Genomic DNA, 12,882 nt, shown 5'->3' with positions numbered 1-12,882 from the left:
AATTTTTTCATGCTAGTTTATGCTATTTGATTTTATGGGCTTTTGATTCTAATTGTTCTACTTCCATTCCATTATTAAGATGATTCTTAGGTATCTATTGTGATTTCCGGATACATGTGATGATTTGAAATTGTCTCATTTAATTGTTTGGTTAGTTTTTATTTATCAAAACGTTGGGTATTCATTGTGTTTCGTTCAACGGGTACATTTGATGATTTGGTGAAAAACCGGGTTTCTTTTGTGATTTGTGCAAAGAGCGGATTCATTGAATGATTTAAACGATTTTTGAAGCAAAGTAGAACAAATATAAAATTTGTATGGTGAGAACTTCAAATGCGTGTTGATGAACATGAGAATATGTTGCTATGATTTGGTAGATGTGGATTCTTGAACCTTAAAACCCTATCTTTTGATTTATTTAGTTTATATCTTCTTTTGTTAAAAAGCCCTAAATTTGGAACTAGGTTAAAATATGATTAATTTAAATAGAGAGTAATTTTCGCAGCTCAATTCCCTGTGGATTCGACCTTGCACTTGCACACATACTATATTGCAAATGATTCGTGCACTTACGAATACTTTAAAACTCACAACAAGTTTTTGGCGCCGTTGCCGGGGAATTGTTTTGTTTGTGGAAATTGATTTTTGTTTGAATTGATTTTATTTTTCTACTAGTTTAAGTAGATTTTTGTTTCGTATATTTGTTGTTTTGTTTCTGTTTTGTGTTCTAAAAAAGAAAAGAAAAAAAAAATTGTGTCTTTTTTCGGTTTTGTTATGCAGTTTATGCAGAATTCAAGCCTCTGTAAAGTCGCTTGAGCGCACCCCAATTCGCTCGAGCGAAACTAGCCACGGCCAGCATGCTCGAGCGCATCCTGCTTCGCTCGAGCGACTTCTGGTGGCAGCAACAGGTCTGAAGCAAATAAGTTAAAATTTATATTTATATTGTAGTTTCTTTTTGGTCTGTTTTGTTAATATTTTGTTTTTGTCTTTTTTTTTTTTTTTTTTTTTACATTATTTTATTGTTTGTTTTTCTTCTTTTAGTTTATTTTAGTTTTTTACTCAAAAAAAAAAAAAAAAAAAAAAAAGGTTGATGTTTTATGTGGGATATTTGCATGCTAAATAGTGAGGTGAAGCATGGATTTTTCATTTGATGATTATAGTAATTTTTCTGCACAACATGTTTCGCCTAATGGTAGGACACTCACTCCAACCAACTACCCTCACAATTTCTACTCACATGGACCATGTTCATATTGCTCTGATCCTTATCATAATGCTAGTAATTGTCTATCCTGTGGACAATTTTGCAACCTTTCTTGTGAGCAAATGAACACCAATTTCTCCAACCTGAGATTTGATTATGATTCCAATGTTTACAACCCGGACTAGAGCAACATCCAGATTTCTCGTGGCAAGCTCAAGCCATGGGAAATTGTGCTCCCCAATTTCATGAACTGCACCATCCTGAATATTCGCAGTTCGAAAACCAAGTCCTTGATCCTTCATCATATGATCCTGTTCCTCAACAATCTTCATTGGAAAAAACGCTGAAGGAATTTATGAAGAAAATTGGCCAATCCACCATTCAAGTGCCACAACCAGAGTAATCATTGGAAGACACATTCAAAGCTTTCATACATTCAAATAGCCAAACCATACAAGAGTTTAAGAATGTCACCATGGTCGATAGCCCAGCCATTCAAGAGATCGAAGATGCCACTATGGCCAACACTTCAGCGATTCAAAGGTTAGAATGACAGCTTAATCGTCTGGTTGTTGAGTTAAACAGAATGGAGGAAGAAGAGCTTCAGGGTCAGTTGATGTCTGAAAAGCACTATATGATTGATGATGATGACTCCAACAATCTTCATCATGAGCATGTCCAAGCCACCGCCACACTTAGGAGTGAGGTAGTTGTTTAGGAGATCGTTTATGAACCAAGTCTGGAAGATCCTTTTGGAGAAAGCTGTGCTCAATTCGAATTTGATTTGGACATGGTATATGAGCATGAGGCATTATTGGATTCCACTCCTGAGATACGACCTGAGAATGGGGAAATCGCTGAGATATTATTCCCTCACACATCTTCATCAGCAGCTGAGGAGGAAGAAAAAGAGGGGCACTTGGATTCTGTTGAGTACCTGGAGCAAATTGAGCCCCCTTCAACTTCAAAATTGTCCCATGACAAGGAAGTGAGTACTGAAGCTCATTCCTTTAGCACAATCCCTCTTGAGACACTTCATGAGCCCCAAGCTTCAATTCTTCAATGTCTCAAAAAGACATCTTATGCCAAAACAGTCAAGGATCCATGCACACAGGGTCACAAATCTAGGAACCATCTTCCTAAGAAGATCCTTTGAAGCAAGCAAGTAGGCTACCTAAGACGGCGACACATTCTTCAAGAGGGGTATCAAATTTTAGAGAAGAAATGGTGGATGGATTGGTTGGACATCCAAATGATCGGGGAAGGCGCCGTAAACTTTCTTTTCCATTTTACTTTCCTCACATTTGGCTTTTTTTATTTTTCATTTTATTTCTTGTCATTTTATTTTTGATAGTAATTAACCTTTTGATGTTTGTTTCTATGAGAAAATGTTGTTGTTAGTTTTGTTGATAGGTGTTTGGTGTTTAAGTTTAGGGGACGCCCTAGCCTTTTTAACACCTCGGATTTTCCTTCCCATCTGGTAACGTATTTCTACACTACACATTGAAGGCAATGTGTAATTCAAGTTTGGGGATACGGAAAAACACTCTGTCTATTTGTTTGTTTCTTTTTAGTTGTCTTTTCGTTCTAAAAAAAAAAATCAAAATCAAAATCAAAATTGTGTTATGTTGTTGACAAGTTTGAGTTATACCGTAACTGTGGTTTTTCATTGGCTTGCTTAAAGTGTTGAACATATCATCATGTCATTAGGAATCTAAATCTTTTGACTTATTTTTGGGCTAGTGAGATTTCACTTGTTTTGAGTTGAATTATCATGAGTACATTAGCATATAATCTGTGGGATATGAATTTGTGCTTAATTGTGTATTTTGAGAATTGTTGGATGACTTATTGGTACATAACCTTGGCTTGCAAGATATATCTATTTAAAATAGTAATAATAATAATAATAATAATAATAATAATGTTATCTTGAGTTTTTCACTGAGTAACCGAACCTCTTGTCTCACTAAGCATTGAGTGTTCGCGTTAAAAGGTGTAAGATTCAAGTTGGTTGATTGTATAGCTAGTTTGGCTTTGGAGCATTTTTTACTTGAGTAATTAAGCCCTTAGGGATATTTCTATATCTAGTGCCCTAATGATGAGTGCAAAATATTGTATATTTGGACCCCTTAATTTGCATTTGTAAAACCTTTAATTTTGTTATTTTTTGATTGTTTTTGGTTAGTTTTTATATTTTGATATTTTGCAGATTATTAAGAGAAAAACGCAGTTTTAAAGTGAAAAATGCAAAGTTTGAAATAAAGCACATTTTGAGAAGACTTAGATGATATGGTTATGTTTAATCAAATCAATGAAATGATTAAATCAGAATTTCTCTAATTAGAGTCAAAATCGGATTGGATTAAATTTAAAGTTCTGCACAAGTCATAGTATTTCAACCATAACTTTCAGGTCAAGTATCGGATTAAGGTAAAATCAGTGACGTTGGAAAGATAATTCAAAATCCTACAAATTATTGTGAAATAGGTGCTCTGCAATGTTATAAGTGCTCTGCAATATAAGAACGTGAATTTCCTTGCTCCTGGCGGCTGCAGATACTCCAAACTCTAACATTTTTTTTTTCTTTTATTAGGGTTTTGAGGGGTAGAGATGCCATTTTAAAAATATGGCTCCAAACCCTAGTATTCTTTTCTCTTATTATGGTTTTGAGGGGTAGATGTGTCATTTTGAAAATATGGAATTTAACATAATGTTTTGCTATAAAAACCCCATGATAGGCACATCTTTTTCATCGATCATTGTATATACACATTTTGTTTTTAGAGCATTGTTTTAACTCTCGTCTTGTTCTTTCTTTTGTAAGTTTAAACTTCTTTTGTAGTGCCTTTAATTTATTTGAAGTTATTTAGTCTCTATTCTTCTTTCTTTCTTCGTCATTTTACTTTATTTCTTTATGTTTTCATTTTAAGATTGTTTGGTGTTTTTAGTCATGAGAGGCTAAAATTCCAAACTAAGGTTGAAGATGAAACCTCATCAGTGATAACACCTACATTCTTGGCATGATGTTCATACATTCGATTTTTTTTTTTTTTTTTTTTTTTTTTATCATTTTATATTCAAGTTCTATTTCAATTTATGGATTTATTTCTTTAGATTGAGATTTTTTTTTTTAAATGGATATTTGTTGTGTTTCAACCGATGGATACATCGATTGATTTCTTTAAGATTGGGATATCCATTGTGATTTGTCTAACAAACAGATACAATGGATGATTTCTACTCTAAGGGATAATCGTTGTGATTTGTTTTTGAGTTGGATTCATCAAATGGTTTCACGCTTTGATGTTTAAGAACTTAAATATCGAGCTCCTTTGAATCGAATTTATGAATAGAATGCAAGAGTATGGTGTTTGATTTGGTTTGGTGGATTCCAATACCTTAGTGTTTTTCTTCTTTGTATTTGTTTACTCATTTTTTATTTCTTTGTTCTTAAAAAAATTCAAATCGTGGCTTTAGGTTAAAATAGAATTAATCTAAATAGAAATTGATTTTCTTTTGTTTGCATACACTTCATTGTGGATACGATCTCGCACTTGCATGCACTATGCTACATACGACTCGTGTGCTTGCGAGTAAAATTTGCACATTACCTAAAACCATCCGGTTTGGGAGTCACTGGCCCAACACTCATTAGTCGTTACATAGGTCAATTAGAAAGCTTAAGGGAGCCGAGCATTACACAAGCTACATAAAAAAAAAGGGGTAATTACCTTTTCCCCCCATGAACTACCAAAAAATGCGCGATGCCCCTATGAACTACCAACTCGACCAAAATAGAGCATTCAACTACCAAAGATAACCATTTTCCCCCCTTCCGTCAGTCACACGCCGTTTTACCCTCATTTTCTTCCTCTTTTCCCCCTATGAACTACCACCATCTTCCTCTTTTTCCCCCATGAACTACCATCATCTTCCAACATGCCCCCATATAAAATGGCACATGACCCGTTGACCGTTTGTTTTAACCCCTTTGACTGACAGAAGAGGGGAAAATGGTTGTCTTTGGTAGTTGAATGCTCTATTTTGGTCGAGTTGGTAGTTCATAGGGGCATTGCGCATTTTTTGGTAGTTCATGGGGGAAAAAGGTAATTACCCCTAAAATAAATAAAGAAAAAGACAAAGAAGAAGAAGAAGAAAAGGCGAAAAAAGAAAAAGAAAAAGAAAAAGACACATAATTCGCATATCTTGCCTTGGTTATTTCATTTGATAGGGAATCCAATGGTTTTTGAAGTACTTATCTTGAGATTAAAACGAAACCTCATGATTATGTTAATTTCACTTTACACTTTTGAGAACATATGATGTCTTAATTGACCATTTATGAGTAATTTGATGTTGGACTCCCTGTTGATGTTGATGATGGTGTTTGTCTTTTTAAGCATGCTCATGATGTATGAATCATGGTTTGTGTGAAAATTCCTTCTTATTGACAACATAACACTTTAATGTTTGTGGGTATCATTTCTAGCAAACCCTCATGGGACTTCACTCATCTACTAGGGAGTTCTAGAGGTTTAAAAGGCTTGTTACATATCCTAAATGTAATCATTTCTCCCACGAAAGAGGATTTATGTTTCATGCTTTGATTTTATTTTTCATTTTGTTTTGCTAAGGGACTAACAAAATGTAAGTTTGAGGGTATTTGATGAGTCACAAATATTGTATATTTGGACCCCTTAATTTGCACTTGTTAAACCTTTTCATGTGTAATTGCAGAGAAGTGGGGAGAGGATGAAAATTAGACAGCACAAGTCGCTCGAGCGACTTTGATTTCGATCGAGCGACTAACCGCTCGAGCGCAGTCCCCGCACACAGTGCGCACAGCGCTCGTGTGCTGCGCCGCAGAGGCCCTGACAAATGGCCGAGTGCGCTCGAGCACACTTATGCTAACCTGAAATTGCAGAAACTCTAGCTAGCTCTATAAATACCTCTCTTTCTCATTTCTTTCGGGGAGGACACTAGGAGAAAGCCCTAGGCGCTGCTCTCGCTGTATTTTAGGGTTTTTGGGTTGATTTAGATCTAGAACTCCAATCTTTTGTAAATTTATTTGATTTTAATGCATTCTTGTAGTTTCTTTATGCTTTCTTTTTCCATGAGATGCTAAAATCTCAATTAAGGTTGAGGATGAAGCTTCACCATTGAAGAGCAACAATGTTTTCATGCTAGTTTATGGTATTTGATTTTATGGGCTTTTAATTTCTAATTGTTTTACTTCCATTCCATTATTGAGATGATTCTTGAGTATCTATTGTGATTTCCGGATACATGTGATGATTTGAGATTATCTCATTTAATTGTTTGGTTGGTTTTTATTTATCAAAACGTTGGGTATTCATTGTGTTTCGTTAAACAGGTACATTTGATGATTTGGTGAAAAATCGGATATCTTTTGTGATTTGTGCAAAGAACGGATTCATTGAATGATTTAAACGATTTTTGAAGCAAAGTAGAACAAACATAAGATTTGTATGGTGAGAACTTTAAATGTGTGTTAATGAACATGAGAATATGTTGCTATGATTTGGTGGGTGTAGATTCTTGAACCTTAAAACCATATCTTTTGATTTATTTAGTTTATGTCTTCTTGGTTAAAAAACCATAAATTTGGAACTAGGTTAAAATATGATTAATTTAAATAGAGATTAATTTTTGCAACGCAATTTTCTGTGAATTCGACTTCGCACTTGCACATACACTATATTGTAAACGATTCGTGCGCTTACAAGTACTTTAAAACTCACAACATGGAATAATAGAGTGCGTCCACCTCGCAAGTCTAGCTTGTATGTACCGATTTCAAATACCTTGGCTGACTTTATACTCCACTTTGATGTCTTGACTCCCAACAAATAGGGGCGGATGGAGGATGATCGAGAGGGATCAAACGCCCCTCCAACTTTCCAAAAATTCCTCTTACTCCCGGTAGAATTTTCCCAGATGCCCTGTTTGCCTACCCTCAGCCATTCATCGGGGGGTAAATATTTTTCAAGAGAATAGGGATGCATGACTCACACCGACGTTTTTGTCACTGTTTCAGACTTTTAGGTGTTTTGGAATTAGGTTAGACGATTTTTTTTATCTTTTGGAAAAACGCACCATTTTAAGCTTTGTGTTTACTTAAACGAACGTTTTTAAATAACCCAAAATGCTCGGTTTAACTAATTCTATTGAACTTTCGTTTAAGCATAACACACCAATGCTTAGGAAAAAAAAAAAAAAACTTGCTCACAACAAACTAATTGACAAACCACACCGTTTGTTGAGAGGGCCAATTGACAAACTTTGAACGCCCAAACCAGTTAATAGTTACGACTTACAAGAATACAAGAGTTTAATTTAACTATTAAGTTTTAGTTTTAAATCACTGATTGCTTTGTCAATTGTCATTCTTCTCAACAATTCAACAATTTGCCACTTGCTATCTCTTCTTATAGTTGTTCTTCCTACTTCAAGCCTTCAATAATTCAAATCAATTACTTATCTTTCTTTTTTAGAGCTTGAGATGCATGTAATCAAATTTTTACATTGATTAAACTCTTATATTTAGATTGCTCTTTTAAATTAATTGTTTATGAATATATGTTGTTTTTGTTACATATTTTAACAATATAAAATATATAATTGTAGTTACCTGAGATTATGAAGAACAACAATAATTTCATTCAGTTCCAATTAAATTTTAAACGAGCTCATGTCAAAGTAAATTTAGTAAATTTGCCAGTAGATCCTTACTTAAGAAAAAAAAAAATTACCATCCTAATGATAGAGACTGAACTCGAAGAGCATATCTACAAAAAAGAATATTGTCAACCAGTTAGCCATGATTTTCCATAAACACAATTTGAAAAAACATGGCGTCGTTTTAACTTTTAATCTAGCATGGTTCAAAGAATGCATTGATTGGTTGGCATACAACATTTCAAAAGATGCTATGTATTGCTTATATTATTATCTTTTTAGACTAGACACTAGAAATCAAATAGGAGACTCATTTGTAATAGTAGGGTTTAAAAATTGAAAAAAAAAATAATAATAAAGAGAAGTTATATTCTTTAAAACTTTTATCCAATTTTTTTTGTCTTTTTTTTTAAAATTTTGACCCTTTGACCAAAATTTTACCTCCGCCACTGCCAACAAATATTTGATGATACTCCTCAAATTTGAACCGATCTTACGCTCCAGGTTCGGTTGCGCTTACCTCTCTTGTGCTTGGTAGTCCTCACCTTCTTGAGCACTGGTCTTGTGCTTGGGCCTACATGCCCTGCATGAACTTGACTCAGTCATGTACACAAAACTATTGGGCTTAGCCGCCACTAGTCACTCAGCTTCAAGCTCCAAATGAGGAATTTTTCTAGTCTATAAATAATATGCATTATATGGATATCATTTAACTTAAATGAACAAAAGCTTCTGGAGTATCTGAACGACATAAACCAAAGAACAACATATTCTAACTATAATGAACTGTATACTCATTCCTAGAACTTCTGGTTGATCAGTTGATAGGTCTTTCATGACATCCCTGATTCAATTAAAATACATAATCCAATTAATTAGTGATTATTTGTAAATTTTTTTAATTTTGTTGTAAGTACCTCAACTGTTGATGACACATTTAGTTTGACCAAAATGCCTCCAGTTTAGTTTGGTGGTATTTAACAAGAGGAGTATTTTATGAATATCTTGAAGGGTGAAATCAATATTGTCAAAGGAAGTCCATCCTCATGTGAGATCACTTGACATTGAAGCAATATGTAGTTTGGTATGTTGTCTTCTTAATTTGGATAAAATGCTATAAGAATAAGTTCCACTCTTTTTTGAGAGCATCTTTGGCTCCGTTTATTTCGGCATAAAATGTTTTTCGTCAAAAAATATTAGGAAAATCAAGAAAAATGTTTTCCGCTGAAAATATTTTCCGGCATTTGGTGTGTATAGAAAATCACAAATATTTTTAATATTTTCATTTAATCATATTAATATAACCTAACTTAAATTTATTCACAACATAAAAATATTAATATTAAATAATTAAAAAAAAAAACCTAATAATTTAAGTTCCAACAGTGGTCTGGCGAATGCTTGTCGGTGGTTCGATGATGGTCTGGTGGTGGCCGACTGTGGCTTGGTGGTGGTCCGGTATTGGCTGGTTATGATTCGGAGGTGGCTCAATGGTGGACCTGAGGTGGCTTGGTGGTGATTCGGAGTAGCTCGGTAGTGGTCTTAGGATGGCTCGGTGGTGGTTTAGCAGTGATTCGGGAGTGGCTCAATGGTAGTCTGGTGGTGATTCGGTGGTGATCCAATGGTGGCTTAGTAGTGGTCCGATGGTGGCTCAGTAGTAGTTCATGATGGCTTAATGATGGTTCGGAGATGGCTCGATGGTGGTCCGATGATAGCCCAGTGGTGGTCCGGGGGGTGGGTCAATGGTGGTTCGAGTTGGCTCGATGGTGGTCTAGGGGTGGCTCGGTGCTAGCTTGGTGGTGGTCCGGCGGTTTGAGAATGATAAACTCAAACTCGAAAAATGATTTACAAAATTGAAAAATGTAAAGCATTTTCTAAAACTAATGAAGCTTTTTTGGTTAAATCGAAAATATTTTCAGTTTGACGATTATTTTTGGTCGCATGACCGACTCACATCAAACACTAAAAAATACTAAAAATATATTTTAAAAACATTTTACGCCGAAACAAACAGATTACAAAGCTTCTTCTCTAATTACTGAAGCGAATCTTGTGAAGGAGGCAAAGCCTATTGATTGCATCAGACATATGCTTCCCCAGCTATTACGAAATGGTGTTGTTCACTTTCTTGGATTTGAAAATCGACTAGGCTTTGATCCATTGCCTTCTAAGCTTCAGGTTGTAATAAAACTTCCCACAAAGGTTTGAATATTTTACAGTAGATAAACCTGCTATTTTTACCCGATAACATTTCCACATCCTACATGTGTTCTTATTTTTTTTTTTTTGAAATGTATATGTGTTCTTATTGAATACATGATAAGCACCGAATGTTGCACATTCAAACTCTTTAACTTTCATATATTAATTCTTAGCATTGTTATTTTTTTAATTTTGTATTGTTTTATTGTTTTCAAGTTTTAAATAAAAATGCAATTAATTCCATTGATTTTGAGCTTAAAGCACACTTTGAGAAGACCTAGAAAATGTGGTTAAATTTACTCAAATCAAGGAAATGATTAAATCGTAATTTTTCTAATAAGAGTTAAAATCGAATTGAATTCAAATTTGGATTCTGCACATGTCTCAATATTTTGATCATAACTTTCCACTTAGATCTTAGATTGCAATGAAATTTGTGGTGTTGGAAAGCTAATAAAAAATGAAACAAATATGTCAGAAATATATTTTTTCTAATTCGGACGTTTACTATGCAAAAATCGCCACACAATAAAAGACCACAAATTTGGACGAATTTGGAATCCTTTTACTTGTATTAAATTTTCAATCTCCTACTTTGATTAAGAGACTAAGTTTCGATTTTTATTGGATTCCTAGGACTTCTAGGCCTCTCATAATCTCTATAAATAGACTCTTAAGCGTCAAGAAAATGTGTGCTTAACTTTAGACATAAAATTCTTTTTGGAGGCTTAACAAGTTGAAGAGGAGAAAAACATGGCAGGAGGCCATCCTAGCACCACGATGAGCGTCTGAATTTGTAAAAGGGTGTTAATATTTCCAAGTAACAATGGTTTAATAGTATTTTAATTTGAGATTTTTTATATGCATGATCGTTGTATAACTGTGAGAATTGATCTTAATGTTTATATTCAATCATTGGTGTGTTTGGATTCAGAATAGAATCCATATTCTTTTCATCTCATCCAAATTCTTCTAATTTAGTGATTTGATGACAGGGACCCACGCACAGAACAAGTTGTCTCCAAAAAATGCGTGGGTTCCACATTTAATTAATAAAATAATGACAAATTAAAAAAAGAAGAAGAAAAAAGCAGAGGGGTGGCTGCCAATAGGTGGCCGCGCGGCAACCCCCGACCCTTGGGGGTGGTCGCGCGACAACCCTCGACCCTTGGGGGTGACCGTGCGGCCACCCCGGTTGGCAACCACCCCTTGCTTCTTCTTTTTTTTAAAAAAATTAATTTTAATTATGTATTTTTAAAAAATATATATTTATTTTTTAATTAAACAATCAATATATAATAAATAATTATTATTTAAATCATTATTCCACACAACTTTTCACAATACCAATCATTATACACAACTTTTCAAACTTCCAATCATTTCCTACCATTAAAAAATAATATTTTTTACCTCGAAATTCGCAAATAAAATAATAATTCAATTCTGATTCTAAAAATTCAATACCCAAACGAACCATATGAATTTCTTATCTTGTCTTAGAAAGTCTTTTATATTGATTGAACTCAATCCTCCATATTTTCTATGATTATGTGAATGATTATTATACAACGGTTTTAATTGATATATAATCAAGAGGGTTGGATAGGTCATGCCTAGGGAAGACGGATTGTACTACACCCTAGTTTTGTGTAATTTAGGTAGACAGTTTGTATCAACCGAAGATGGGTTATACTACTCCATTGATTGTGTATATCATATTAAAGACGAAGCTAATCCATACACAGGGAAGACGGGGCGTACCGCATCTTAGTGATTAGTATAATTTAGGTAGACAATTTGTATATTAATTTATAAATATGGATAGTTTCCAACCATTTTTCTTGTTCCAACCATCAAGAAAAAGCATAGGCCCCTCAAATCAGTCTTATAAGTATCTTCAATCATAGGACATAATTTGGGAATTTTTTGAGCTGCCAAGTTATGTGGGCCAAGCTCTAAATATTTAAGGGTATGGGTGTACATGTGGATGATGTTATTTGCAATATACGTAGCCGCATTCGCAAAATACAGATATTACTTTTAGACATCTGCGTTCACATCATATTTTTATTAACTGCATCCACACGGTTATTACAGATTATTAAATGCAGTTATTATCCGCTATTTGCATATTAGGTATTGGACATTTTGGGCATATTTAGTCTTTTAGACCTTTTTTGGGTCTCTATTAGGGCTTATTTTAAATGATTTTGAAAATAATTTAAGCCGATTTTTAGTGTTTTGGACTTGTTTTATTAGTTTTTTTTAAGCCTAATCTTTTGAAAATATATTGATTACACATTACTTTTTATTTTTTCCCAAGTGTTCAACGAGAAAGCAATACAGTTAACCAAACTAATGTAAACACAACCTATACCTAACCCAAAACAATGTCATTTTACATTAGTTAACCAAACTAATGTAAACACAACCTATACCAAACTAATTGTTTTGGTGAATTTATTAAATCTAATATATATAAAATATATATTATGTGTAAAACATACCCTAAAATTGCTATTCGCATTTGCATATGTGAATAGTAATTTTATTAATTGCATTCACATGTGCGGATAATAAATAATAGATAGTTGCTAATAACAGATGCAGACGGTTAATATTCACCCGCATGTACAACCCTTATTCAACGGGACACAACAATGCCAAGAAAAGAGATCTCGCTTCCTTACAATAGAGAACATAACAAGAACACCAACAGCGGGATCCTTTCATTCTCCATTATAAAAGAATATGACTCTACACAAAGATGT

The sequence above is a fragment of the Alnus glutinosa genome, chromosome 5 (genome assembly GCF_958979055.1).
Source record: "Alnus glutinosa chromosome 5, dhAlnGlut1.1, whole genome shotgun sequence".
In the NCBI taxonomy this organism is placed as follows: Eukaryota; Viridiplantae; Streptophyta; class Magnoliopsida; order Fagales; family Betulaceae; genus Alnus; species Alnus glutinosa.
This window is presented reverse-complemented; position numbering follows the sequence as displayed.